General features: G+C 31.1%; 1 protein-coding gene and 1 pseudogene across 2 annotated transcripts in view; one reads left to right on the forward strand and one right to left on the reverse strand.

Moving 5' to 3' along the window:
- LOC118185749 (uncharacterized) overlaps positions 1-27,534 on the reverse strand; it is a 389,910-nt gene that overhangs the window by 138,834 nt on the left and 223,542 nt on the right. The window lies entirely within an intron of this gene.
- Positions 278-25,545, forward strand: LOC118197841 (protein strawberry notch homolog 1 pseudogene; annotated as a pseudogene). The gene is made up of 2 exons (XR_015043531.1): positions 278-643; positions 19,802-25,545. The product of XR_015043531.1 is annotated as a protein strawberry notch homolog 1 pseudogene (transcript).

The following is a 27,534-nucleotide window of genomic DNA, read 5'->3' on the forward strand; positions in this document are numbered from 1 at the left end:
GACGACGTAAAGGCTGCCAGGAGGGTCGGGCTGTTTCCGTCATATCATATTTCCGAGGAATTAAGGTATAGATACGGAAAGTATCAGATTTTATAATGGTTTCAAAGAAATATTACTCACTTCTAATGTATCAGTTAGTGCCATGCAATTATTCTGTTAATAAGTGAAATTATTCATTTAGTTTTCACTTCATCATCATTTATTTATTTTAGATAAAATAAATGAAATGAAAGGAAATGAAGCTGTACTGCTGAGTGAGCGCCATCTATAATTTTTCATTCGTCTACGGTATCAGGCAAGGGCAAAACGTGCAAAAAAAGATAAAGATTGTGTAATGTGCATGCTTGTGAAGTGGCTTTCTTAATGCAGATGCTAAAGCATCTTAGTTATTAAAACAGCTGGATGGTTTTGAAACGCCTAAAATTAAATGTTGTTTCTTAGAATTAAAAGCAGAAAGGAGGCTGTTCAATTCCAGCTAGCATCATTATTGGTGACGTCAACTGTCCCTAGCCAATCAAAACAAGCCAGTCTCTTCCTTCCACCCTTTTTTGCTGGCGCTACCCTACCCAGTTGAACGCTTTCGCGTTAGAACACATGCGTATCTCTGAGACGCTGAATAAGTTCGATTGAAGTACAGGAACTGGTATGTAGTCATTTCACATAATTTACTACTTTTACTTAAATATTTGGTAGTTTCGATTAAGCTAAATCTTAAGTTAGAAACTTCTGATCATTATTTAAGTTAAAGGATGAAAAGTGAATCTCTCGCAAATGCACCGGTAAAGTGTTCCCGCCATTAATATCAATTTGATCATTCTGCTGTAGTTTGTTGGTAAATTAGCCCTTGAAACGAGGACATTCGTAACTATTGTCCTCGTGAATGCTATATTTTAGGAAATAAAAGGATCTTCTTACCTGATTGTATACAGTACCGATCGAAATCCGCCATTAACTCACGAATGGTGGCGTTCGTTTGTCAGAGATAGCGCGAAACAGAAAAATGTCCACATGTTTTGTTTTGATTATTGAGTTATAAATATCAAAGATTCGGAAAGTAAGATTACTGAAAATTAATATCAACTTTAAGCATTCTGATATTATGCATATCAGTTATATTTCAATTTTGAGAACAGAAACAGTGACAATGAAAAAAAAAAAAAAAAAATGAAATGTACGCTTTTGTTTGTTCTGAACCTTACATCGTTTGAATTGTTTATTTCTTTTATTTGGGCTAATTTTCATTCTTTAATAAGGATCTAAATAAAAGCAACTTCAAACCCGTGGTAATTTTTGCAGTTTTTAAAAAAATTGCCAGCTGCATTAACTTTTTTGTTTGTTTTTTCTAAATATCAGTGCTAATCGTTAAAATATTTACTGTTTTGTCCGAGCTATGCATACATTATAGAAATCATTATTTGTCATTTTACGAAATGGAAAATTATTTAAAATTCTCTCAACTTGTTCATAAAATATATTAAATAAATTTAGTTGCGTGTTCTACTGTGTGTTACGATTCAAGCCGATTTTCACTGTCCACTATTATTTTATAGAATTATAATTTGAAATAATATATTTAGAAGAGTATGTGTAGTGTAAATTTACGTAATTCGTAAAATGTTATAAGTAGCTAAACAGTAGTTTTTGCATTCGTAATTGTAGCAACTGAGCAGCCAAGTATAGAAAGTGCACTTCAGTGCTTAGTAACACATATGCTTACTGTTATGATGGTAGTTCCACAGTATGTGGCTAAGAATAAAGTGTATTGTAAAGAATTTTTGGAATAAGTAATGTGAAATTGGAAATATACGAACGTTTATGTAGAAGAGAATGATTTATAGATGTTTAACAATGTTACTTGGGTAATTACTTAATATTTCTCTGATATTTAACTTCTTTTGTAGTATATCATACATCTTGATATTAATAAACAATTGATAACTTATAGTAATAACTTCATTATGCCGATCAGTTGTCTGCACATATTTGGCTGTCGACCTCTTGATCATCATTGACACCCTAGAGGATCAAGATTTTCTTATAGACTGAGCGATGAGGGATGCCTGTGAACAACCCTCACTGCACACCTGATTGAAATCTTGCTCTGATAAATTTTTCTCTCTCTTTTTTTTTTTTTAAATCAACTGTGTTAGATTATTATTTACTTTTAATTCTGTGTATTTTTCACTGTTTTAAGCATGCTAATAAAAACACCGGTTGATCTTTAAATTACGGTAACTTGGCGATTTTTTGGCGACCAACTCCCCTACAGCAACCCTCTATTTTTTTTTTTCCCTGCCGCCATTTTGTCTTCACGAAGTAAAGACATGTTTCTTTTCTTCTTATCTACTGAACACTTCTTCCAACAATCTACTAGCCGAATTACACTTATGCTAGAAATTTTATCAAACAAAACTGCTTAATCATGACAAATATTCACTGCAAAATTCGGAAAAAGTGCACAATACCATACACCTTACGCGTTTTTCAAAATAACACATACACATAAACCATGTACACGCTGACTTATTTTTACTTAAAAAAACATCCCAGAATTGCACAAAAATGGCATTGCGCACACTCTTCACTATATCCATGTACACTGCTTTTTTCTCATAAATTCGAAAAATTTCACGAAAATACATGACAATTTTCTCAATCTTTAAACCCGGTAAAAAGAACATATATGAAATTACCTGATCGCGAAAAAGTATTTACCCTTTACAAATATGAACATTTCCACATATAAAATAAATAAAATATCCAAAAACTTTTACCTCTAAATCATCTATTACATTATACACGTCACCAACGAATTCATACATGAAGCATTACAAATATTTAGTATCATATTTAGTATCAAATATTTAAATTATTTCCATGCACGTTTATTTCAACTTAAACGTAAACCAAATTCCTACAAGCATAAAATTCACAAAATAACTATCATTTCATTAAAATATCACTGAACCATGTACACGTCGACTTATTTTTACTTAAAAAAACATCCCAGAATTGCACAAAAATGGCATTGCGCACACTCTTCACTATATCCATGTACACTGCTTTTATCTCATAAATTAAAAAAATTTCACGAAAATACATGACAATTTTCTCAATCTTTAAACCCGGTAAAAAGAACATATATGAAATTACATGATCGCGAAAAAGTATTTACCCTTTACAAATATGAACATTTCGACATATAAAATAAATAAAATATCCAAAAACTTTTACCTCTAAATCATCTATTACATTATACACGTCACCAACGAATTCATACATGAAGCATTACAAATATTTATTATCAAATATTTAAATTATTTCCATGCACATTTATTTCAACTTAAACATACACCAAATTCCTACAAGTATAAAATTCACAAAATAACTATCATTTCATTAAAATATAATTAAATTCAAAAACACCACTTAAAATATACATGAGCACATACATTCAATTAATAAAAATTACCTTACAATCCTAATTACTTTAAACTAAATCATTGCTAATAACAATTTTCCCAATAATACCAAATTCATTTCCACCTTACATTTCCAACAATGCATAAAAATAATTAAAAATACTAACTTACCTAATCTCCTTCAGAATCTTCATTACGTGGCGGATACACTTTTCTTCATTCTCTTTCAGAATCTTTAAAATCATATTATCTTTCAAAGCAAGATACCAGGTAAAATAAATAACATAATAAAACATGTTTATTTCTCTCTCACACAACCTTAAAAAACATTTCTTACTATCCTTTTCAATACCACTAAATACCCATTTCGAATTCACTTTACTTACGGCCATGGGATCCAAAAATTCACAAACACTATTTCACACAACACAGAATAAAGCCAAATACAAAATTTCCAGATTTTTTCCCGATTTGTCCCCTTTTCCGATTAAAGAACCGTAATTCGTCCATTAATATCACATGACATATCCCATGATCTCTCATTTCCTCCACACAAAATAATGCGTAATCGGAACTCAGTACTGCTCACATTATTACCAAAGTCCCAGGTAGTAAACCTTTATCGCCTCCAAAATGTCGCCAAACTACCAGTTACCGTAATGTAAAGATCAACCAAAACACCACTTTATAAGTAAGCTAAACAATTTTTTCCTGCACCATTAAAATCCTCAGATTTATATCAATTGAATTTTAAATAAGTATTTAGCATTGAATTACTAGGAAAGCTCAAGTAACCAGAATGTTTTAGAAATTTTTTTCCGGCTGTAGAATTCAGTAAATAAAAGATTTGTAAGGCCATTATAATTTTAGATCTTGTAATACTATTAGCACATATACATCGTCACTAAACAGTGTGATTAAGCTTCAGTAATAAGCATGATGCCACAACACAATAATAAGATATTCTTTTGGTTTAATGTAAATTTGATTGATTCTCAATAATCTGGTTAAATTTTTATAAGGAAGGAGATAATAAATTCTATTTTTTCTTGTATTTTGAAAAAGCTGTTTAAAGGGATTGCATGAAGTTGAGTCTTTCCAAAGTTACAGGATGATCATTAACAAAAGCCACGTCACATAATATTGAAAATGGGTAAATGGTCATAATGTAACATGAAAAATTATGATAAACAATTAAATTTTTTAGAAATAACATAGGAAACAATAGTAGTGTCTTTTTGGGATGCAAAAACGGATGAATACTCAGGTCTTTTCTTTGCAGTCCTAAATTCAAGGGTATTTGCTTTTTATTTTTTCTCACTTTACTGTTCAAGGTAGTTTTTTTTTTTTTTTTTGTAAAAATTCTTGAGACGGTTGATATCCTGTATATCATCTGTCTACAGTTTAATTACAGAATTATATAATGGTTCTATCAAAAGCTTTATAACAGAATTTGTGCTATTGTCAACTTGATAAGGGCCATTCAGTTTCCTGCGTACACCAGGTGTAAAAATCTCTGGAATCTACCAACTCGAATATTTTTATGCTGTACTTAGCAAATACTGTTTGAATGCATCACCCAATAAAAAGTTCAAGCTTTCCATAAATAATTACATACAGTCAAAAGTCGTTAATTCGGACACCCATAATCCGGAATGATCTGTAATCAGGAACTCAAAGCTAAAAACTTTCTGCGCATGCGCCGCGTTGACACATGCGCATAGGCGTTTACGCGTGTGCGTGAGACCTTTACGACTGCGCATATGTGTGTGCGCAAGCACAGAATACGTTTTCGCGTGCGCGTTTTATGTATAACGGACGGTCTAAGCTAAAATTATCTATTTCAGTTAATGTAGATGATTGCGTTGTTCCTTAATCTTCGAGTTGGATCCGGCTTATTATTTTTTGCAGACTGTAAGAGCAATTTGATAAAAGTAAACTTGAACTTTCGATTATGTGAAATAGAATTTCCAATGCTGGAGCTCCCAAAGGATCTACAAAACGAAAGTATGTTTTGATGTCCATCAAATAAAAAGTAGAATTGCTGCAAAAAATGGATAAAGACATGAAGAAAGTGACAGAAAGGTTAGTGAAAACGAAAAAATTTCGATTGAAAAGTTAGTCGGTATTCTCAACACAGCAATTACGGGACTTGAACGGCGGAACTTTGTAACTGAACAAGAAATTATGTCTGTTTATAGAATTAAAGAGAAAGTATTATCACATAAAACGAAGCAACTTAGACAACTTACATTGAAAGAAATGTTTAATAAAGTAAACAAATAAATATTAAGCTTTTTTTGTAAATTTTGATACCTTTTAGATCATAATTGTTCTTTATTTCATAAATTACGGTTTCATATTTTTAATTTTATAATTTCTGCATGCCATCTTACGAGATTTAAACTGATGATCTATAATCCGGAATCGCCCAACGAGTCCGGATTGACGACTTTTGACTGTATTCACCAACAGTGTTGCCTTTTTGACAGTTCTGAATAAATCTTTCAAAAAATCTCAAATAGAAGCTAGTTTATCCTGTCTTGTCTGTTCGGCCTATCACGAATATTATCAAAGCAGATGCATTTTGTTAGAAACGGAAACCTTTTACATGACATTGCTTTTTTAAAAATTTCCATTTGTTCCCCATAATTCTTTCACAATCATATTGGACGGCTTGCATGTACTCAATATGTATAAGAGTCCTATTAGTGCTTTAATGTCATTGAGGGAAGTGTTTTTCAGGTCTCCCTCCTGAATGAATTCTTAATCAATATGTATATTTGTGTGAATTACTTATTCATTGGTCATGTTATCGTCTATCAAAACATGCATCGGTGTTTTTACATGTTTTGAATAAGCAGTATTAGTGGAAAGCATGAAGATAAACATTAGTTCCATCTTTTTTGTAATAAAAGTTATCCAACAAATTTGTCGAGGCATTTTGCTTTGCGCTTTCTGATTATGATTCTTGACAAATAAAGTTTTAAATTTAACATAACTTTCTTCTCTTCTTTAACTAACTCCATCATCTATAAAAACTGTTTCAAACAAATGTCGCAGTCTTTCCATTTCATTTTCATAGCAAGAGAACTATGTTGAATGCAATACAAGAGAAAATGTCTCTTTCACTGTAGTAATAACTTCATTATGCCGATCAAATGTCTGCACACATTTGGCTGTCGACTTCTTGATCATCATTGATGTCCCAGAGGATCAAGGTTTTCTTCTTATAGACTGAATGATGAGGAATGTCTGTGAACAACCCTCACTGCACAGCTGATTGAAATCTTACTCTGATAAATTTTTGTCTCCCCTTTTTTTTAATCAGCTGTGTTAGATTATTATTTACTTTTAATTCTGTGTATTTTTAAGAAGTAGGTGCATAGGTACCTTGCAACCGTGGGGGAGCCGAATTCCATGAAATGACTTTATCACTTTTAACTACAACTTAGTCTACTTAAAATATATGGCCTTCAATTCAGCTACTAAAGGTTTTATCCATTTTCGGAAGAAGAGGGAGGATATATGGTCTTTTGAATGCACGGGTGGGCATTAAACTTCTATTGACGTTGTTAGTGACATCTCTGCAAACTTTTGTATTTGTTGGGGTATCATAATCGGATCAGATATTTTACTTTAACGTTTAAGGCATACAAAATACATCGGTTTTGTTTTTATGTCTGAAATACATTTTACTATAAATCTGACATAATTGTAAATATGGAATTTTAACATTCAAGTTATTAACAAGCGAGACGTTTTTTTTTAATTTTAGAGCATAAGTTTCCCATTGATTTGACTTTTTGTCAGGAATTCTGTGTTTTTTATTTATTTATTTATTTATTTATTATGCTGCACTATTTGCTAGCATTTCCTGAGTTTTTACTGGGTAAATTATGTTCCCTTTCGTTTTCTACACCATTTACACAGTAAGCATATTTAGTTTTCCTCCTGAGGAATTGAATAATAAGTAATTCTGAATAAAATAATAAAACTTTAATAACAGAAAGTAATTTTATAAAATTATTTTTTGTACTTGAGGAAAGAAACAAATTATTTCATGAAATATGATGAATAGTACTTTCCATATTTTTAATGGAAATCAGCAGAAGGTGGGGGGAGGAAGAAAAAAAGACTTTTGAAAGCAGTTTTGTAACACAATTCTCACAATCCACTGTATTTAAATATTTACCTTCTAATATATTATCTCATAATATCTACCATGTTATCAAAACACTTGATAAAGAATCGTTAAGTGCGTTAAACAAAAAATGTGAAATTGATACATTTTTGCAAAAATTTATTGCAGTGACATTAAAATTAAAAAATTCAAAATCTGTAGGAAGAAAATAAAGCATATAAGAAAGTAAAAATATAAAGTTTAAAATATCTAGTTGAATATATATTTTACATCAGAATCATAGTATTACACATATTGTAATTGCATGAATCATGTATCGGAAAGTGATTTAAATCAGTTTGAAATTCTTTTTTAAAATGGTTTGTTGCATAGCACCAAAAAAAAAAAAAATGCAAAGTTATTTTTGTATGAATGCTCAACAGGTTTTTCATATTTCAAGGCTGATAGCTATGATATGCTATGAGACTGATCACTGAGTAAGTGTGTGTGTATTATATATTTGTTAAATTTTGTATTCATAAATTACATATATCAATATACATAACTCAAATGATTTAACAAATCTTGTAAAATAATTCGGTGCTTTCTAATTTTTCGAATCCCCACAAAAAGTTTTGAATTTGTTCATGCCTTTTTGAATCGGTGAATAAAGTTTGATAAGCATTATGGCATATAGACACTGTTCTGTTTGTAAATAAAAGGATTTTATAAGAAATAATAATTCTTATGTCCAGGTGTGAATCCTTGAGTTAATTATTGTCACATGTGGACTTAGAAATGAATTATAAACGTGACAGTTTTACTGAATGTTGGAAGCTAGGCATGTTAAATAATAAGAAAATACCAATAATACAAATTTTACTGGCAAGGGGGTTATGATTGTTTATACTTGTACAATTCATGAATAATCAGAGTTATGTTGTTAAGATGCATTATAAGTCATGTTCAGTGTCCAGCCTTCCAGTAAATGTATTTTTTTTTAAAGATATAAAATTAATCTAAAAAATTAGCCAGTAGCAGTATTTTCAAGCTAATTACTTTTGAACTCCTATAGTGTACCTTCAAAAATGTTATTGTTTGCCTGCAAAGAAGTATGTGTATTCTATGCTAAGCATTTTAGAACTTTGAAACGGGAAAAGTATTAAGCCGTGGCAATATTCCAAGAAGCCCACATTTGACTAAGTGCATAATGTGATGGAATGTTCCAATGTCCTTATTTTAATTACTAATTAAATGGGCCATTTGGTAACTATTCTACAAGAACTCAGTTGTAATAAACTACATACCATATATTCAAGAATTAACACTTTCTGTAAAGAGCTTGGCCATAAGTGATCATCTAGCATAGATCTGAAGATAAGTTCATTATTGAATGAAAGGAAGATCTGTTCGAAGGCCTCATTGCAGTATATAAATTTAAGGAATTTTTTAAACTAGCAAATCTCTGAATTTCAAATACTTTCCTTTTATTAGCCAATTTTTTTAAATTGATAGATTAGTATTACACATAGTTTAATTGCATGAATCATGCATAATAAAGTGAATTTAAATCAATTTAGTGTTCTTTTTAAAATGGTTTGCATAACACAAAAAAAAAACCCTGGAAATTTACTTTTTTGTTTGAATACTCGCCAGGTTTTTTTTCTTTTATAATAAATAGATTATTTAATATTGATATACTATACAATCTAGTGCTTTTAGTCAATTTATTTATTTCTTAGATGGCACTGCTAAAATGTTATTTTTAAATTTGGAAATAAATACAAATTAGACTCTGTAAATGAAAAATATTCCATTAATTTAGTAATCTGTTAAATTTGAAGTACTTCCAATTTTACAAAACAAAAGAAGTGACCCTTAAAGAATAGTTTTTGAGTCATTTAGCTGTACACACTGAGTATTATCTTTTGGCCAAAAACTAGGCATCACCTTTTATTAACAATTCTTTTGCAAAATAATGTGGAAGTATTTACCGTGTGGTACCTTGCTACTATGTAAAATCTTTAGCTTCAGAATCCCCCTGCATGATTCAGTTATATGAGTATTAGTTACCGTCTGCAGACAAAGTTGTTTATAGTTCAATGACCTCGGATACAACTTCTAAAACGAGAAATCGCATACTACATGAATATCAATTAATTTTACATTTTCTTTCGGAACTACTCTGATATGCGCCCTCAAGTCGGCAAACATTTTTGGCAAGAAATTCCACGCTGCCATATTACTATTTAAATTTTTTGTCTACATTTCGAACTTTAAGCCTAAAATGTCTCCAAAAACACGGTTTTCGCACATGCAAAAACCACGCTCTAAACATACAATTAAAGCTAAAAATCCGAAAAAAAAAAAAAAAAAAAATTTAGATAGCAAAAAACGTGTCTGACCAAATGTATTTTAACACTTAAGTGTATTTTTTTTTTTTTTAAAGATATAAAATTAATCTAAAAAATTAGCCAGTAGCAGTATTTTCAAGCTAATTACTTTTGAACTCCTATAGTGTACCTTCAAAAATGTTATTGTGTGCCTGCAAAGAAGTATGTGTCTGACCAAAAATATTTGACAAGAATCCATGTACACAGTGATATGTTTTAACTTAAAAAAACATCCACGAATGTCACAATCTAGGCAACGAATGAATCTACGAACTATTCACACCTCGCTTTAATAAATTAACATAACAACAATAAATTTCAAAGAATACCATGTACACAGCATCCTGTTTAAACTTAAGAAAAATCTTTGTATTGCACAATCTAGGAAACAAACGAATCTACGAACTATGCACACCTCACTTTAATAAATTAACATAACAACAATAAATTTCAAAGAATATCATGTACACAGCATTCTATTTCAACTTAAAAAAAATCTACGAATTGCGCAATCTAGATGCTACAGACTAATCAAGAAAATAAGCTAAAATAAATTTCAAACGATTCCAGAAAACAACAATAACGACAGAAATTCATACTAAAAAAACAATGAACATAACATTCTACAAAATAAGAACAAGAATAAAATAAAATGCACTTATTAATGCTCTTTCCACACCTCCAAATACCCACTGCCCCTCAACAGGATGGCGACAATGATATTTCCTTTTGCTGAACTTCAATTCAACAACTTCCACCATTTTATTTTTTCTCTCTATCTTTGCAAACCAACGAGCTCCAGCGAAAGATTTTTCAACATCAACAGGGTTGCCATACAACACGCAATCGTGCCAAAAACCAGCGCAGAACCCATATCGCCACATTTGGTGAAATTAGGGCATATATCAGAGTTGTACCTTTCTTTCATATGAAACAAATATAAATTCCATGTTAGGAAAAGTTTTTTAGACTTTCTGGAATATGAAAAAATTTTATGTAAACATCACATGATTGACTTCCTTGTATGATCTCTTAAATGGTACATTTTTTTTTTTTTTTTTTCTGTAGCAAGAACTTGATATTAAATACTGTTATTTACAACAGTAAACTGGTATAAAGTAGTGTTTGACTAACTACATATGTAATATGTTATATTGTATGTAGTTAGATTTTTTTTGCCAAAAGTAATTTTTTTTTAAAAATGCTGCTTCATTGATGACTATTCTTAAAAGTATATATATATATCTGATCCTTACTTGGGAAAAAAAAAAGCACTTTCACTTAATTTGGTTATTTTTAATTGATAGTGGATTGGTTTGTTCCCCTTGACAAGTCAATTAATCTATGGTCAGTAACAATGGCTACCTTTTTAGTACTTTAAATTTTACTTTTTAACTTTACTATTTGGAAATTTTTTTGGTTTAAAATAATATTTCTCTACATAAATAATACAAAATAATATTTCTAGCTTATTAAAAGATTTCTATTGTAATAAATTTAATCTTTCTATTGTAGTTGTAATCTAAATAACTTAAAATACTGACTCAAATTTATTCCGATAATTCATCACATTAATTAAATTTATGTTCCTTGGAGATTATATGTAAAAAAATTTTCCTAATATATGTTTTAAATCCTAATATTTCTTAATATATGTTTGGTACTGCTGATTGCAATAAAAAAAAGGAGGTGCACAACTAGATGCCTTAACAAGTGTCGTAGACAAAATTTCAACATTCTGCGGCTAATCATTTTTAAGTTACGCAAAATATATAGATACGTACAGACGTCATGTAAAAGTTCCTTTTGAATTTATTTTAAATCCATTTTGCAAGCTGTTGTGTGAAAAAGTGTTCTTTATTCTGTCCATATGTATAAAAAGAAGAGGCACAACTAGATGCCATAACAATCTCATAGACAAAATTTCAACATTCTACGGCTAATCATTTTTGAGTTACGCAAAATACATACATACGTATGGACGTCGCTTAAAAGTTCCTTTTGAATTTATATTAAATCCATTTACAAACTGTTGTGGGGGAAAACATCCTTTATTCTGTTTATACGTACAAAAGTCACTCAAAAACTCATCTAAATAGATTCGGGAGCAATCAGAATAGATATTTCAGCTGAAATATACCTGAAATTTATCTGACTATCACAGGGCAAGACAGTTTTATCAATAAATAATGGGGAATTTACATATGTATGTAGGCTCCTTCATTGTAGCCACCATATTTTAAATACACATAATCTCCACCTGAATATATGCACCTTTAAAAACCAAATTTTTAATTTTTAAAATGGTAATGTATTTAATATTTTGTGCAAATTTAAGGACCTTTTGGTTAAAAATTCAGCGATATAAAAACTTTATGTTGCCCATAGCAAAGCATAAGTTATTTAAGTTGTATATTTAATCAGAAAACTGAGCGATAAAAAGAGGTAATGCTACTTGGTAAAATGCAATATACAGTACAAAGTCCGTAATTCAGACGTCCATTATCCGGAATGATCTATAATCCGAACCTCAAAGCCACAAGCTTACGCATGCGCGTAAAGCGTTTACCCATGCACAGTTCCGATAGTGAAGAAAGTAACAGAGAGGTTATTGAATATGAAAAAGTTTCGATTGACAAGTTAGTCGGTATTCTCGACACAACAATTACAGGACTTGAACAGTGGAACTTTGGGAACTACTTTGATATGCGCCCTAAGTTGCCAAATTTCTCGGGAAACATTTTTGGCGAGAAACTCCATGCTGCCATATTACTATCTAAATTTTTTGTCTAAATTTCGAACTTTAAGCCTAAAATGTCTCCAAAAACCACGTTTTGAACACACAATTTAAACTAAAAATCCGAAATAAAAACAAAAAATTTAGGTAGCAAAAACGTAAAGTTTCTAACCAAAAATAAATGACAAGAATCCATGTACACAGCGATATGTTTTAACTTTGAAAAAAAAAAATGTACGAATGGCACAATCTAGGCAACGAACAGATCTACGAACTATGCACACCTCGCTTTAATAAATTAACATAACAACAATAAATTTCAAAGAATACCATGTACACAGCATCCTGTTTAAACTTAAAAAAAAAAAAAAAAAAAACTGTGAATTGCACAATTTAGGCAACGAAAGAATCTACAAACTACTTGCACCTCGCTTTAATAAATTGGCATAACAATAAATTTCAAAGAATACCATGTACACAGTGTTCTGTTTCAACTTTAAAAAACATCTACGAATTTCACAATCTAGACACTATGCACTAATCAACAAAATAAACTAAAATAAATTTCAAACAATTAAAAAAAATAATGACAGAAATTCATACTAAAAAAACTATGAACATAACATTCTACAAAATAAGAACAAGAATAAAATAAAATGCACTTGCCATGAATTAATGCTTTTTCGAACAGCAGAAATACCAATTTCATTCCGCCACGTAATCACTATCGTATTTATATTACAGCCAGACACACTATCCAGAAAATCGTAGGGATTTATGATTATTTGTGATTTTATTCATTCACAAATAAATAAAATCACAAATAATCATAAATCCCTACTTCTATCATGCACAGCCACTAAAAATAATCTCGCAGACCCTCTTTCCACTCCTCCAAACACCCACTGCCCCTCAACAGGATGGCCACAATAATATTTCCTTTTGCCGAACTTCAATTCAACAACTTCCACCATTTAATCTTCCCCCCATCTTCTCGGACACATATGCGAACCAACGAGCTCCAGCGAAAGATTTTTCAATGTTAACAGGGTTGCCATACAACACGCAATCGTGCCAAAAACCAGCACAGAACACACATCGCCACATTTGGCGAAATTAGGGCGTATATCAGAGTTGTACCGAACTTTGTAACTCAACAAGAAATTATGTCTGTTTATAGAATTAAAAAGAAAGTATTAGTACAAAAAACGAAGCATCTTAAACAACTTACATTGAAAGAAATGATTATTAAAGTAAACAAATAAATAATAACCTTTTTTTGTAATATTTTATCCCCTTCATATCATAATTGCTCTTTCTTTCATAAATTATGGTTTCATATTTTGAATTGTATAATTTCTGCATGCCATCTTACCAAATTTAAATTGATGATCTATAATCCGGAATCGCCGAAGTCCCGCCGAGTCCGGATTACGGGCTTTGTACTGTATATGTTTTTTGCATTTAATCAAAAAACTTAGTGATTTAAAATTAAAGTGTTATTACTGCCCTAATTAAAATATCTATCTTCCATGTGTTAGTCTGTTGTTGTTCAGCAAAGCATAAGATACTTCCCCGCCCCCCAGTTTTTTTCTGTCATTAAATAACAAATTAAATGATTTAACACATTCATTCAAATTATTTTTAATTACTGGCTGGACCTGCAAAATTACTTAAGTGGGATTTATTAAAATTATTATATGTATATACAGTAATATTTCCAAATAAGGGACATAATACTGGATCAGATATTTTGCCCCTTAAATAGAGGTATCTTTCTTCAGAGGTTACATACTAGAAAAATGTAATTTAATTAGAAATTCAGGTTGTATTAAATAAATGATATATAAATAAGTAACATAGTCACAGGTATGCATCTGAATTTAAAAGTTAACAAAAAATGAAAATTCTTAATTAAAAAGGATTAATTATTGCAAAAATATATTAATGAATTATAGAATGAATTATAATCAAAAATGAATTATAGAATTTTGTACTTGCAGAAATTTTTTGAAAATGATCCATTGTATGGGTTTGATTGAAAGGCTGTGCGTTGTAAGCATTTGTTTTCATGTCGTTATTAAAGTTACTAATGATCTTAAGTCCTGTACTGTCACTTACAGTTATGAGTTGTTTCAATTGGGATGTGTATTTTAAAGCTGTAGTTCTTTGCCACATTTTTCATCTGGCTCTTCTTCATCTTCCTCAATGCTTTCCAAGCTACTTTTACTAAACTTCTCATCAGCTATAGTTGAAATAAAAGATTTTGTGCCATCATTGGTGTCTCGAGTAAGCACGTTTTCATCTATTTCTAAATATTTTTGCAATTGAATGCTGCCGCTGATTTTGACAAGTTCAAACAATTCATTTTCATCAGTAGTATTTTCACTTAAGGGTACTGAAAACTTGAACTTCAAAGTCTGCTTTCTAAAAATAATGCTGAACATAACTTTTTATAGATTTTAAAATAGATTTAATTAGATAATAGGTTTTAAAACCTTTGTTATCCAGTGAATAAATAGCATTCAGTATATTTACACATTTTGCGAGCTGGTCACTGTTTCTGCAAGCAATTCGACAAAGGACATGCCATAAAAACAGATTTCTGTAATGAACTTTGAAGCTTCTAATTATACCCTAGTCTATAATACTGTTGTTGCATTAGGTGGGAAAAACAGCGATTTCATCTTTATGTTTGATAGATGTGCTGGCAAATTGTCAAGACATATAACTTCCTATTTTTCTAGACAATGTTTCATGAAGAGCAATCAACCATTCTGACATGTTTTGCATCATCCATGACTTTTTATTGTGATGCCAATGGACTGATAAAACTTTTGGATTGATATGTGTGAAGCATCTTGTTTTTTTTTTTTTTTTTTTTTTTTTTTTTTACTTTTCCAGTCTCTAGTGGATACATAAACTTTTCTTCCATGTTACAGCAAAGTATCACACTGAGACGTCCCCTTGAGACTTAAGTTAAATAATCCAGTTTCATCTTCACTGTAAATGTTTTAGCCTTATATCCCTCACAAATTTCATTTTTAACTTTTTTATTCATTCTGTTACATGTTGTATAGCTGCTGATTTTTCTTCACCACGAGTAGTCTTAAAAGTAAAGTGATGTCTTTGCGTAAATTTGCTGAGCCAACTATTTGGTGCTTTGAAGTTCTGTAGTCACAGACCTTTTTGAAGCTTCTTTTGCCTTTCTTGTAGTAATATTCCACTGACAGAAATATTGTTTGCTCTTGCAGAATGAAACCATTTGAACACTATTGTATCAATTTCACATACTTCAGTTTTTCTAAATTGTACAGTCTTGAAATGTTCATTTGGATTAGTTATCTGTACTTTTATTTCTTCTTTATCCTTTAGAACATTACTTACTTATTCTGAATTTCTGCCGTAAATCTCTCAACTAAGCTTTTCAATTTCTGCTGCATGAATTACATCCACTTTTTGTTTTAATATTAATATTTTTCTCTTTGAAGCCATATTAGATAAGGTATGTAAAAACATCACACAAGCACAAAACTGCACTTTATTTGCTCCCCAGTCCTAGCAAGAACTAAGAAGTAATATAGAACTAAGAATAATAGAAGTTTTCACTCTGTTAACATTATGAGATCCATGTGCTTTGGGCATGTGGTCCAGTCATCTCACTGCCTTTTCTTTCTCATTAGTACCTATCGTCAGATTGCTTTATGACTTACTAACACTGTTTTCTCGTCCTACTGAGAATTGTATCACAAATAAACTGGATTTTGAAATATATGAATGTGAAATATCCTTTTAATTGGACCACATCTTGCTTTTCCCCAATGTATTGTTCTCCTTTTCCCTACTGAAAAGCTGTCTTCAAGAGGAATTAACTTTTTATTTTATTATTCCTTTGTCACAAAACTGTCTTTCACTCAATACTTACTTTGAAACCTCGAAGATTAGTACTCTTAGTTTTGAAACTTTTTTCAATGTCCCTTAATAAGAGACCCAGGCCAATAGACTTTTCCCTTAAATAGAGAAGTCCCAACTGTATTTTCCTTTTTTTTTAACTACTACTTTAGATGGCTGCTGTACAATCAGCTAGTAGTTAGGAAAAAAAGAAAGAAAAGCTGACTATGTAAGACACATATAAATACTATCTATCCATTTGAAAAAAATATTTATATCATGTAATAGCATTGATAATATTACTAAAATTTAATTTGATTTATAATCACATCACTGCACATTTCAGAAAACTTCAAATGGTGAAATAAATTAGTATGATCAACTTTAGGTTACTATTCCTCGCAACAATCTAACCTGAGTCTACATACAAGGATAAATCACTTTTCATGCCTTTTCATCCTGTTCTTTAAGTTATCCATACACACCAAACTTCCCCCCATTTACTGCACATATCACAACTTCTTGCCATACCCAGCATATGTAATTAACAATCTTTTTATGTGATCAAACTGCTGTTAAAATTGATAATTAATTGTAGGGTAAAATGTAGGGCATGTTATTCATTTTCTTAATTTATGTGAATTTTTTTACTATTATCAAAATGTGGCACATATAAATTTAATGCCTTTTAAAAAACAAATCAGTACTTAAAACTTGAAATGTAAATGCTAACAATGTATCCCTTGCAGTTTGGGTTAAATTTTTTCCATCAGAGCATTTGCTCAGTTAAAAGTAAAACATTTAAATTTAGTAAATTTCATAGTAAATTATTTTTCCATTTGCATAGTTTGTTGCTTCCAAAACAGTGAACCGGAAGGAAAGTTTTTTTTATTTCCTAAAGATGTAAATTGGATTTTAATTTGAGATTGTTTAAAAAACTCTTGTATTTAAAGTATATTATAAAAATTATATCCTATATTAATTGTCTCTGAAGATGCACTCTTCCAGTCATGCCTAGACAATCACCTCTAGAGCACCTTGTGTCCTGTCTTGTTTATTACTGTTTGAAATAAATAAAAATATTGGAAACTGAGATCTTTAATTTGCAGTCTAATGACTAAAAAGTTTACCATTAAAATTTTCAAAGTATTTGAAAAATATTTAAAAAAACTGTAAAACAAACAAAAATTACAAAATAAGTGGTCCTGCAGTGAGTAAAAAAAGTATTGGCAAATGCCTATAATTGATCATATTACCTAAGAAAGGAAATGCTTGACAATTTTAGCTGGACATAACGAACACAGGAAGTAATAAACACACAAATCGAATGAAACTTTCTATTTAGCATGCCTTTTACACGAAATATACAACAAAAACATAAATTTTCATGTCAAAAAAGTATTGGCAAAGTTCTGATATGCAAATTTTGTTATGTTTATACTGATACGAAACCCTGATAGTATAAAGTCTGCAGTGCCACTTCAAAACTTTTTTTTTTTGTGCTAATAATGTGATAAAAGTCGAAAGAGTTGGATGTTAATGTTAAAAGCATGATTATTCCACTCAGAAATGAGAGGTTAACTTATTGTGCTATAGGAATTGTGTTGTAATGAAGTTTAAAGACAGGATCAACGGAAAATACAAATAAAAGCGGATGGCCTCGAATATTTTTTTGCAAGGGAAACTGTGGCATTATTAAAGAGGTTATGGAAAACCCTAAAATAATTGCATCCATTTAGCCAAAGATGTTGCTAATACTTCTCATAAAACTTTTAGTGTACAGACTATACGGAATGTCTGACATAGAGGAAGTTACTATGGAAGGGCAGCTAAAAAAAACTTTTATTTCAGAAATAAACAGGAGAAAGGGATTAGATTTTTCAAAATCTCATTTTAATTTATCAGAAGAATTTTGGAACACTGTTATTTTGTTTGACGTATCAAAGCTCAACATTTTCAACATAGTGATGGGCGGCTATATGTGGGGCCTAACACTGAACTGGAAAAACAGCATTTAACACCGATTGTAAAACATGTTGGAGGGAACGTCGTAGTTTTGAGCTGTTATGGCAGCAAACAACATTAGTACCCTGTGCTTCATTGATGGTATTACGACAGAACGCACATACATTGACATATTGTGCCATAACATATTGAATGCTCAAAAACTTGGCTTAGGAATATCATTTGTGTTTCAACAGGACAATGACCCTAAAGATATAATGAACCTCATCTGGCAATGGTTACTCTGTAACACTCCTCGCCAGTTAAAGACCGCCATAATCGCCTGACATAAATTCAATTAAAAATTTATGCCACGAGTATGACCTAGAAGTCAGGAAACGTAAAATTTCATGTAAAGATGAACTTAAGCATATACTTCTGCAAGAATGGCAAAAAAATTCCCAAAAGGACTTTTTCAACAACCAGAACTTTGGTTTTTTTCTATGACAAATACATTTGAACCTGTTATAGAGATCAAAAGGTATGAATACAAAGTATTACATTTTATTCCCATATTTTGCTGTATGATCTTGCCCATATTTTTTGACATGCAAATTTACATTTTTGTTGTATATGTGTAAAAGGCATATTAAAACAAAAGTTTCATTAGATTTGTGTCTTTATTGCCTCCTATGTTCATTATGTCTCACTAAAATTGTCAAGCATTTCCTTTGTTAGCTAATACGATCAGTTGCAGGCAATTATCAATACTTTTTTTACCCACTGTATACCAAATAAACGTATACTAATGAATTAAAAATATAGCATTAGATTACATTGCTAATGCTTGTAATTACAATTCTAATGTTGTATTATTACAAATATAGCATTTGTTATTTACAATAAAGCACAAATGTGCATAAGAATTAAAAAAAGTAAAAAAAAAATTAAATTATTAAGAAGCCCTTTTACTGTCTTTAGATCATTCACCACATTAGTTAATTATTTGTTGCTTTTATTTAAAAAAACGAAGTTCTTATGGTTTATCAAATAAAATGCTCTGTGCGACGGCGTTTGATATGTATACTGTGCAAAGAAAAGGGGGGCAGTTCTCGTTGATGTTCATCAAATAGTTAAATGGTGTTATTTTATTGCAAGACCTTTTCTGTTTTTGTTATTCCCCCCCCCTTCCAATGGATTGCAAAATTTTTAAACATTTGTTGGGAACTTTTTTCCCGTAATTTGTTATGTAATGTGAATGAATTGTAATTTTATTTTTATTCATTTCTAGAATCCACAAGTTCTTGTTCATTTTAAACCATGGAATCGCCTGACTTACTCTCAGCAGCTCTCGATGAGTCGGGCATCAAGCCAGAAAATGATCCAGCAGCATTCATTGAAAAAGATTTCATGAGAAATATGCCTAAACAATCACAGCCAGATAGTTACATGCACATGGCACAGATGCAGAATCATTGGCATGGCGGATTTCCATTTAATCCTGCAGCCATGATGGATTATGCAAGATTTCCTTTCATGGATAAAAATTTTGCAAATATGATGAGACCTGAAATGTTTGCAAATGCTGCTATGGGAATGGCATTGCAGCAACAAATGATGAATGGTTTTTCAGGAATGCCATATGGTTTATCTTCAAAAGATATAAATCCATATTATATGAATGGGGAATCTATGTTTCGATCTATGATGATGGGTGCAATGCCACAGAGAATTGAAGGTGAAGAACCAGAAGAAGAGGAAGAAGAATTGGGACGTGCTGAGACATATGCTGATTACATGCCTTCAAAATTGAAAATTGGCATAAGGCATCCTGATCCTGTGGTTGAAACAAGCTCCTTGTCCAGTGTTCAGCCACCTGATACATGGTATAAGCTTAGCATTCCTGAGGAAGTGATAGATAGAGGGCTTCTCTCTGCTTTGCAGTTAGAAGCTATTACATATGCCTGCCAACAACATGAAACTATTTTACCTGATGGCACTAGAGCAGGTTTCTTAATTGGTGATGGAGCTGGTGTTGGGAAAGGGCGAACGTTAGCTGGAATTATATATGAAAATTATCTCTTGGGTCGTAAACGAGCCATTTGGCTCAGTGTTTCTAATGATTTGAAGTATGATTCAGAAAGAGATCTAAAAGACATTGGAGCATCAAAAATTGAAGTTCATTCTTTAAACAAATTCAAATATGCAAAGATATCATCAAAAGCTAATGGTAGTGTGAAAAAAGGAGTTATATTTGCTACTTATTCTTCATTGATTGGAGAAAGTCAGTCTGGAGGTAAATATAAGACTCGTCTAAAGCAACTTTTGCACTGGTGTGGTGATGATTTTGACGGTTGTATTGTATTTGATGAATGCCACAAGGCAAAAAATCTATGTCCAGCTGGTTCCAGTAAACCTACTAAAACTGGTTTGACTGTTTTAGAATTGCAGAATAAGCTTCCTAAAGCACGTGTTGTATATGCTAGTGCTACTGGTGCATCAGAACCCAAAAACATGGCATATATGACTAGGCTTGGTTTGTGGGGAGAAGGTACACCTTTTAAAGAATTCAATGATTTTATATCTGTTGTAGAAAAAAGAGGTGTTGGAGCTATGGAATTGGTAGCTATGGATATGAAATTAAGGGGATTGTATATGGCAAGGCAGTTAAGTTTCGCTGGTGTGACTTTCCGAATTGAAGAAATACCACTTTCTAAAGAGTTTATTGATATGTATAACGAGTCTGTAAATCTTTGGGTTGAAGCAAGAGCAAAATTTCAGGAAGCTGCAGAATTAATGGAAGGTGATCCTCGAACAAAAAAAACTATGTGGTGTCAGTTTTGGGCATCTCATCAGAGGTTTTTTAAATACTTATGTATTGCATCTAAAGTAAAGCATGTTGTACAGTTGGCAAGAGAAGCTGTCAAAAATGGGAAATGTGTTGTAATTGGATTACAATCAACTGGTGAAGCACGAACTTTAGAACAACTCGAGGAAGCAGGGGGAGAATTGACTGATTTTGTTTCGACAGCTAAGGGAGTATTTCAGTCTTTGGTTGAAAAACAGTTCCCAGCTCCTGATCATAAAAAAACCATGCGTCTTTTAGGACTTGATTTGCAACAAAGTCGTTCAGCTTCACCAACGCCTACTACATCTGGAGGAGGTAAAAGGAAGCCTTTGAGACGTGCAAGGCAAGGTGTGAAACGTTACAAAGAATATAAACTTTCAGATGAAAGTAGCTCCGAAGAATACATTCCTAGTGGGGGAAGTGATTTTGAGCCTTCAGGCAATGATTCGCCTGGAATTGAAAGTGATGATGACTTTAATGCTGGTTCTCAGACTGATTCTGAAAGAGAAAGTGATTTTAATCCATTTGATGATGAGTCTGACAGTAATGGGCCATGGGCATATAGGAAAAAAAGCAAGAAAGATAAAGGCAAAAAACGGAAGAACAAAGGAGGTCATGGATCAAAAAAGCATAAGCAGCCAGCAAAACCACTTCCTCCAGTTGATGCAGTTGAGAAGGCATCAGCTATGAAAGCTTCTTTATTAGAAAAGATCGAAAAACTTGGGGAAATTTTACCACCAAATACTCTTGATCAACTCATTGATGATTTAGGAGGTCCTGAAAATGTTGCCGAGATGACAGGTAGGAAAGGTCGTGTTGTTAGCAATGATGGAACTATACAATACGAATCTAGGTCAGAAGTGGATGCTCCATTAGAAACATTAAATATGGTTGAAAAACAAAGATTTATGGATGGGGAAAAGCACATTGCTATAATTTCAGAAGCTGCAAGCTCTGGTATATCTTTGCAATCTGATAGAAGAGTAAAAAATCAAGCTCGAAGAGTTCACATGACTTTAGAATTGCCATGGAGTGCTGATAAAGCTATTCAGCAGTTTGGTAGAACACATCGATCTAATCAAGTAAATGCTCCTGAATATTTATTTCTCATTTCTGACTTAGCTGGTGAGAGAAGATTTGCATCGATTGTTGCAAAAAGACTTGAAAGTTTAGGAGCTCTCACTCATGGTGATAGAAGAGCAACTGAGAGTAGAGACTTAAGCCAATTTAATATTGATACTAAGTATGGAAGAACTGCATTAGAGACAGCAATGAGAGCAGTAATGGAATATGAGCATCCACTTGTACCACCACCTTCTGATTACAAAGGAAATTTCTTTTATGATGTAAGAAAGGCTCTTGTAGGTGTTGCAATGATAACAGAAGATCCTGCAAGTGGTTACCATCTTCTTGAGAAGGACTACAATAATATGAGTAAGTTCATGAACAGGATTCTTGGTCTTCCTGTTGAATTACAAAACAGCCTTTTCAAATATTTTACAGATACTTTAGATGCTGTTATAGCACAAGCTAAAAAGGCTGGTCGTTATGATTTGGGCATACTCGATTTAGGCACTGGAGGTGATTTGGTAAAACGGATAAAATGTGATTCATTTCTTCAAAAACATGCAACAGGTGCAGCTAAAACAGAATTGCATACTGTTTTAGTAGAAAGAGGTCTTAGTTGGGAAGGTGCTTTAGAAAAATTTGCTGAATGTACAGATAAAGATGAAGGGTTCTATCTCTCATCACAGGCTAGAAATAGTAGGAAAACTGCTATTTTAGCTGTGGCTGACACTGGTAGAGTAAAAGGGAGCAAAGGAAAGTTGTTTAGAGTGTATCGACCAAATACTGGCCTCCAAGCCAAACAAGAAACTTTAGATGAATTAAAATCAAAATATCACAAATCTGACAAAAAGGAAGTGGAAGAACACTGGAAAGAGAATTATGATGCATCTGCCAAGCTGTGTAGTCATATGTACTGGTATGGACAGTGCAGAAGAAAGACAATGGGTGTACTATGTGAAGTGGGCTTGCGCCAAAGACAGTACTATGTTCTTAGTGGATCTGTTTTGTCTGTGTGGACTAAAATTGAGAGTATCATGTCTGCACATCATGGTTCTCACAATGCAAAGCTTCAAGTAGTTCGGCTTAAAATAGATGAAGCATCAAGAATTGTTGGGTGTCTTATTCCAAGCAATGTTGTGGACGTTTTAAAGAAAGTTTTGGCAGAGGATGCTTCTAATGTGGAGGAGGAAGAATTCTAATATTTTGTCTCTCACTGTACTGAATTGTCTATTGTGATATAAGTGAGATATACAGTGTTAGATGTAACATATTGTCAAATGAGTGGTATATTTAAAAAAGGGCACCCAATTTGTTGCTGCACTGGTCATCATAGGAAAAGTAACGCTGACATTTGTTTTACAAACCATCTACTATGTATATTATAACTTTGTGTAGACTATTTGTGTGTTTTTCAAAAAATGCTAAACATTTTCTATTGTGCAAAGTTTCCATAGAATTCCTTGCCAAATCTGGTAAAAAAAAAAATCATCGTAATTCCTGTTTATTCCATTTAAATTTATTTACTTGTTAAAAATATCTTTCCAGTTGCTTCAGTTAGCATGCCAAAACATTAATGTTTATCCTGTTCCTACAAATGTTTTAAAATTTTATCTGTATAATTTGTTGCATCCATGCACACTGTATTTAATTCTTTTTCATTTTTCACACATTGAGTTTGCATCATTATTAAGCATTTTATTGCAGTTATGACTTGAAACACTTACATATTTCAGAAATGGGGTTTTTTAAATTTTATAATCAATTTTATCATTTCATATATAAATGGAAACATGCAGATGTGCTATATTGCTTTAATTTTTTGTTTCCTCTTATAACTTTTTCTGGCAAATTTGCGTGCTCTTGCATACATGAAGTCCAAAAAATTGTAGTTAAAAATAACTAGTTATATTTTTTATGTGCATGGATGGACTGTAATTTGTGTATATAATACCAGCTGAAAGTGAAGATTTTTTTATAGTAATTTGTATTCTATTTATTTATTTTTGTGAAATTTCATGTTTGCAAAACATCCATGTAAATAAAAAATGTAAAAATTTTCAGCTTTAATTAATTTATGTAAATAATTATTTAAAATTATAAATTTAGGTATGACAATGTATGCCTGAACCATCAAAATATAACAAAATAAAAATTTATGAAGTATCTGAAGTGTAGAAAAAGTTAAAATATTGTTTTTAACTGATGCTGGAAATGATTAAATTAAAAAATGATCCTTAATTGATCATTAATAATTTCACCCCCCCCCCCCCAATTTGAAATTCTCAAAATTACACGTGCACATGCTTTTCACAAAAGCTTTTTTGCAGTTTTTATGAACTGATCATGAAGATGTTTTTTTACCGAACTTTTCTTGTGAAGTCGGTCTTTTTATTTGGTCATGATTAGAAAATCCTATTTTACTGTAGTGGGGCACATCATTGTGACCCATTGTCCATTCTAATATTCATCATGTGAATTGCATTTATCTTGAGATCTGTGAAAAAGGTTTTAAAATATGGTGTCATTAAAACATCTACAGAAAGGAAAAGAGCGAGAAAGTTTATTATACTTAATATTTCCATTATATAAACAACTTTATTCCACACTTGAAGAAAATTTGTTAGTCTTCCATATAATGTAAAAATCAGTTTTTTAATTAAAAATTAGTTTGAGTATATTTTGGTAATTAACAGGAAAATTAATTTAGAATATGTTAAATGTTGTATTCAATAAATATTGAAATATAGTTTTAAATATGTTTTTCAATGTGAAGAAGGTTTTAAATATTCTTATTTTCCCTTTAAAATTCTCGCCAGAAAAAACCCCTTTTGAATGAGGAATTTAATGTGCAGTTTTGTACTTTTAATATGCAGAAGCTATAATGAAATAGGCTTTTCTGTTATGTATGATAGAGAAATTATTATGCTAGGAAAAGTACTGTAAATTATGTACAAATATCATAATATAAGCTGCTCGCAAATATTTTGCATAAAATGGCTTGTTACTGAAAATTTAAAAGTCCAATTAATTAAAGAGATTTAGAAGAAAAAATATCTGATCATTTATCACACGTATGCAAAATATCTTAAAATATTAATTATCCGGAAAAAAAAAAGAAATAGAATTTTCTGCTGTGTATTGGGACACCATTAAATCTGTTAAACAATATTCACTGAAAATTACTTCTTTGTTTGAGTTATAAAGAACTTGGCATACGGTTTTTTTGTAAACTAGGGAAAGAAAATTTAACTTGGATCTTAAAGTTGTCAACATCTTCCCCTCGGTAAGGAAGTATGTATTAAAGTAATTATAAGTTATTTCTTGAAATTGTTATGTTTGCTCTTCAGTTTTGGCCTTGAAATTATATTTTTATCCATACAGCAGTTAAGTTTCCCACAACTTCATAATCATTTATGCGTATTACCATTCATCTGAATATTTTTCAACAGTCTGGTGATTATTTATTGCTGTATAGATATAAGATATTAAACTTTTGTATTTGTAAATTATATCCATTGCCTTTACATTTAAAAACTCATACTGTAAAATTATTATGCGATCATTTCTATTGTTATTTCCTTTATTGTTTTTGGTTAGATATTTTACTTGGCCATCTCTTAGTATTGCTTAATTAAGTGGGCAGTGGAACTTTATAGTGTATTTTTTCACAAAATTTACTTATCATTGTAAATATCTTCAATGAGATTGTACATTATCAGTTGTAAGTTTTGCATAAAAACATTGTTTATGGCTGTTCTTTTTTATTTATTAAAATCAAGAGTGTAATTTTATTTGTATGTCATATAATTTGGTTTAGATAATTTTGAACATTTTTTAAAAACAAACTTAATGAATGTGTACATTTTTTTATTTAAATTGGTGAACAATAACACTGAAATTTGGCAATTATATATAGCATTTACAATAGGGTAATGATACTTTTAAGTTAAACTCCACTATTACATTTTATTGCTAATCTGTAAGAGAACATATATTATATTGAATTTTGTTTTTATAATTAAAATTTTCGCTGTGGTTAAACATGTTCCATTTTTTAAACAATTGAGAATGTTTTAGGATTATGAAATATGTTTTTATAAAAATTGTCATTTTTGTTTTTGTGCTTTTAAATACAATGGTTGATTGAAATATGAATTATGTATTATTTTTTTTTTAGTACTTATAACCTATACAAAAAAATTCTTTTTTCAGGATCAAGATTTAGATTAAGAGCTTTTGTAATTACTTTAATATAAAAAAGATGTTTTCTCTCTATAATTTTATCTTTCTATATCTTTTATCATATTTTTTGTCAGCTAATTATTCAGTTATTATTATTATTATGAACATTGAAAGTGAGGTGGAAAGGATTTAGTAGTAGAGAAAATTTTGTTATAAGCTGGGGTATGAACATAATTTCAGTACTCTTTACATGGTAATAACCAGAACGTTCACTGACATTGCTAAGTATTTGGATTTTATTTACTAAGTTATATAAAGTTTTAAATAAAAGAAATTGATATGTTACATTTAAAATCTGTAGTAGTACAAATGATTTTGAACTTCGTTACTTGTAAGTAAAAAATCAGTGGATTGTTGACTTAACTTCACATGTACCTTTTCTCCATTTAACTTAACTAAGTGAATTTGAATTTAACAAAAATTATATCAGAATTCATATTCATTATCAAATATGTGGCTGCCTCTTTTAAAAATGTAATTCGTATATTAGGTCTGTACTTGGAATGCCAAGATTTTCCTTTTTGCATCATTTTTTAATTTCACCTTTTGAGGCCGGGGCTTTGGTAGCAGTAAAAAGGACAGGGAATCTTGAACCGAATGCTTTTTCCTCCTTTAACAGGGTTCGTACGGTCCGTAAATTTTTTGGAATCGATTTTTGGTCTTTAAAAGTCCTTAATTTTGGCCAAAATGACTAAAAGGTCCTTAATTTTAATCATCTGAATTTTGTGTCTGTTTTTACGAGGGCCATCCAGGAAGTAGATTACGTTTCCGTCTGTGTCCGCTAGGGGCGGGGCCATCTTGGGGTCAGAGCGTTGCGCAGCTCAGTCTGCATCTAGCCGTACTAGTGAGAGGTTCGTGCTGTGCTC

The sequence above is a fragment of the Stegodyphus dumicola genome, chromosome 10, assembly GCF_044657685.1.
Source record: "Stegodyphus dumicola isolate Sdum_Otavi_A_Nest chromosome 10, ASM4465768v1".
In the NCBI taxonomy this organism is placed as follows: Eukaryota; Metazoa; Arthropoda; class Arachnida; order Araneae; family Eresidae; genus Stegodyphus; species Stegodyphus dumicola.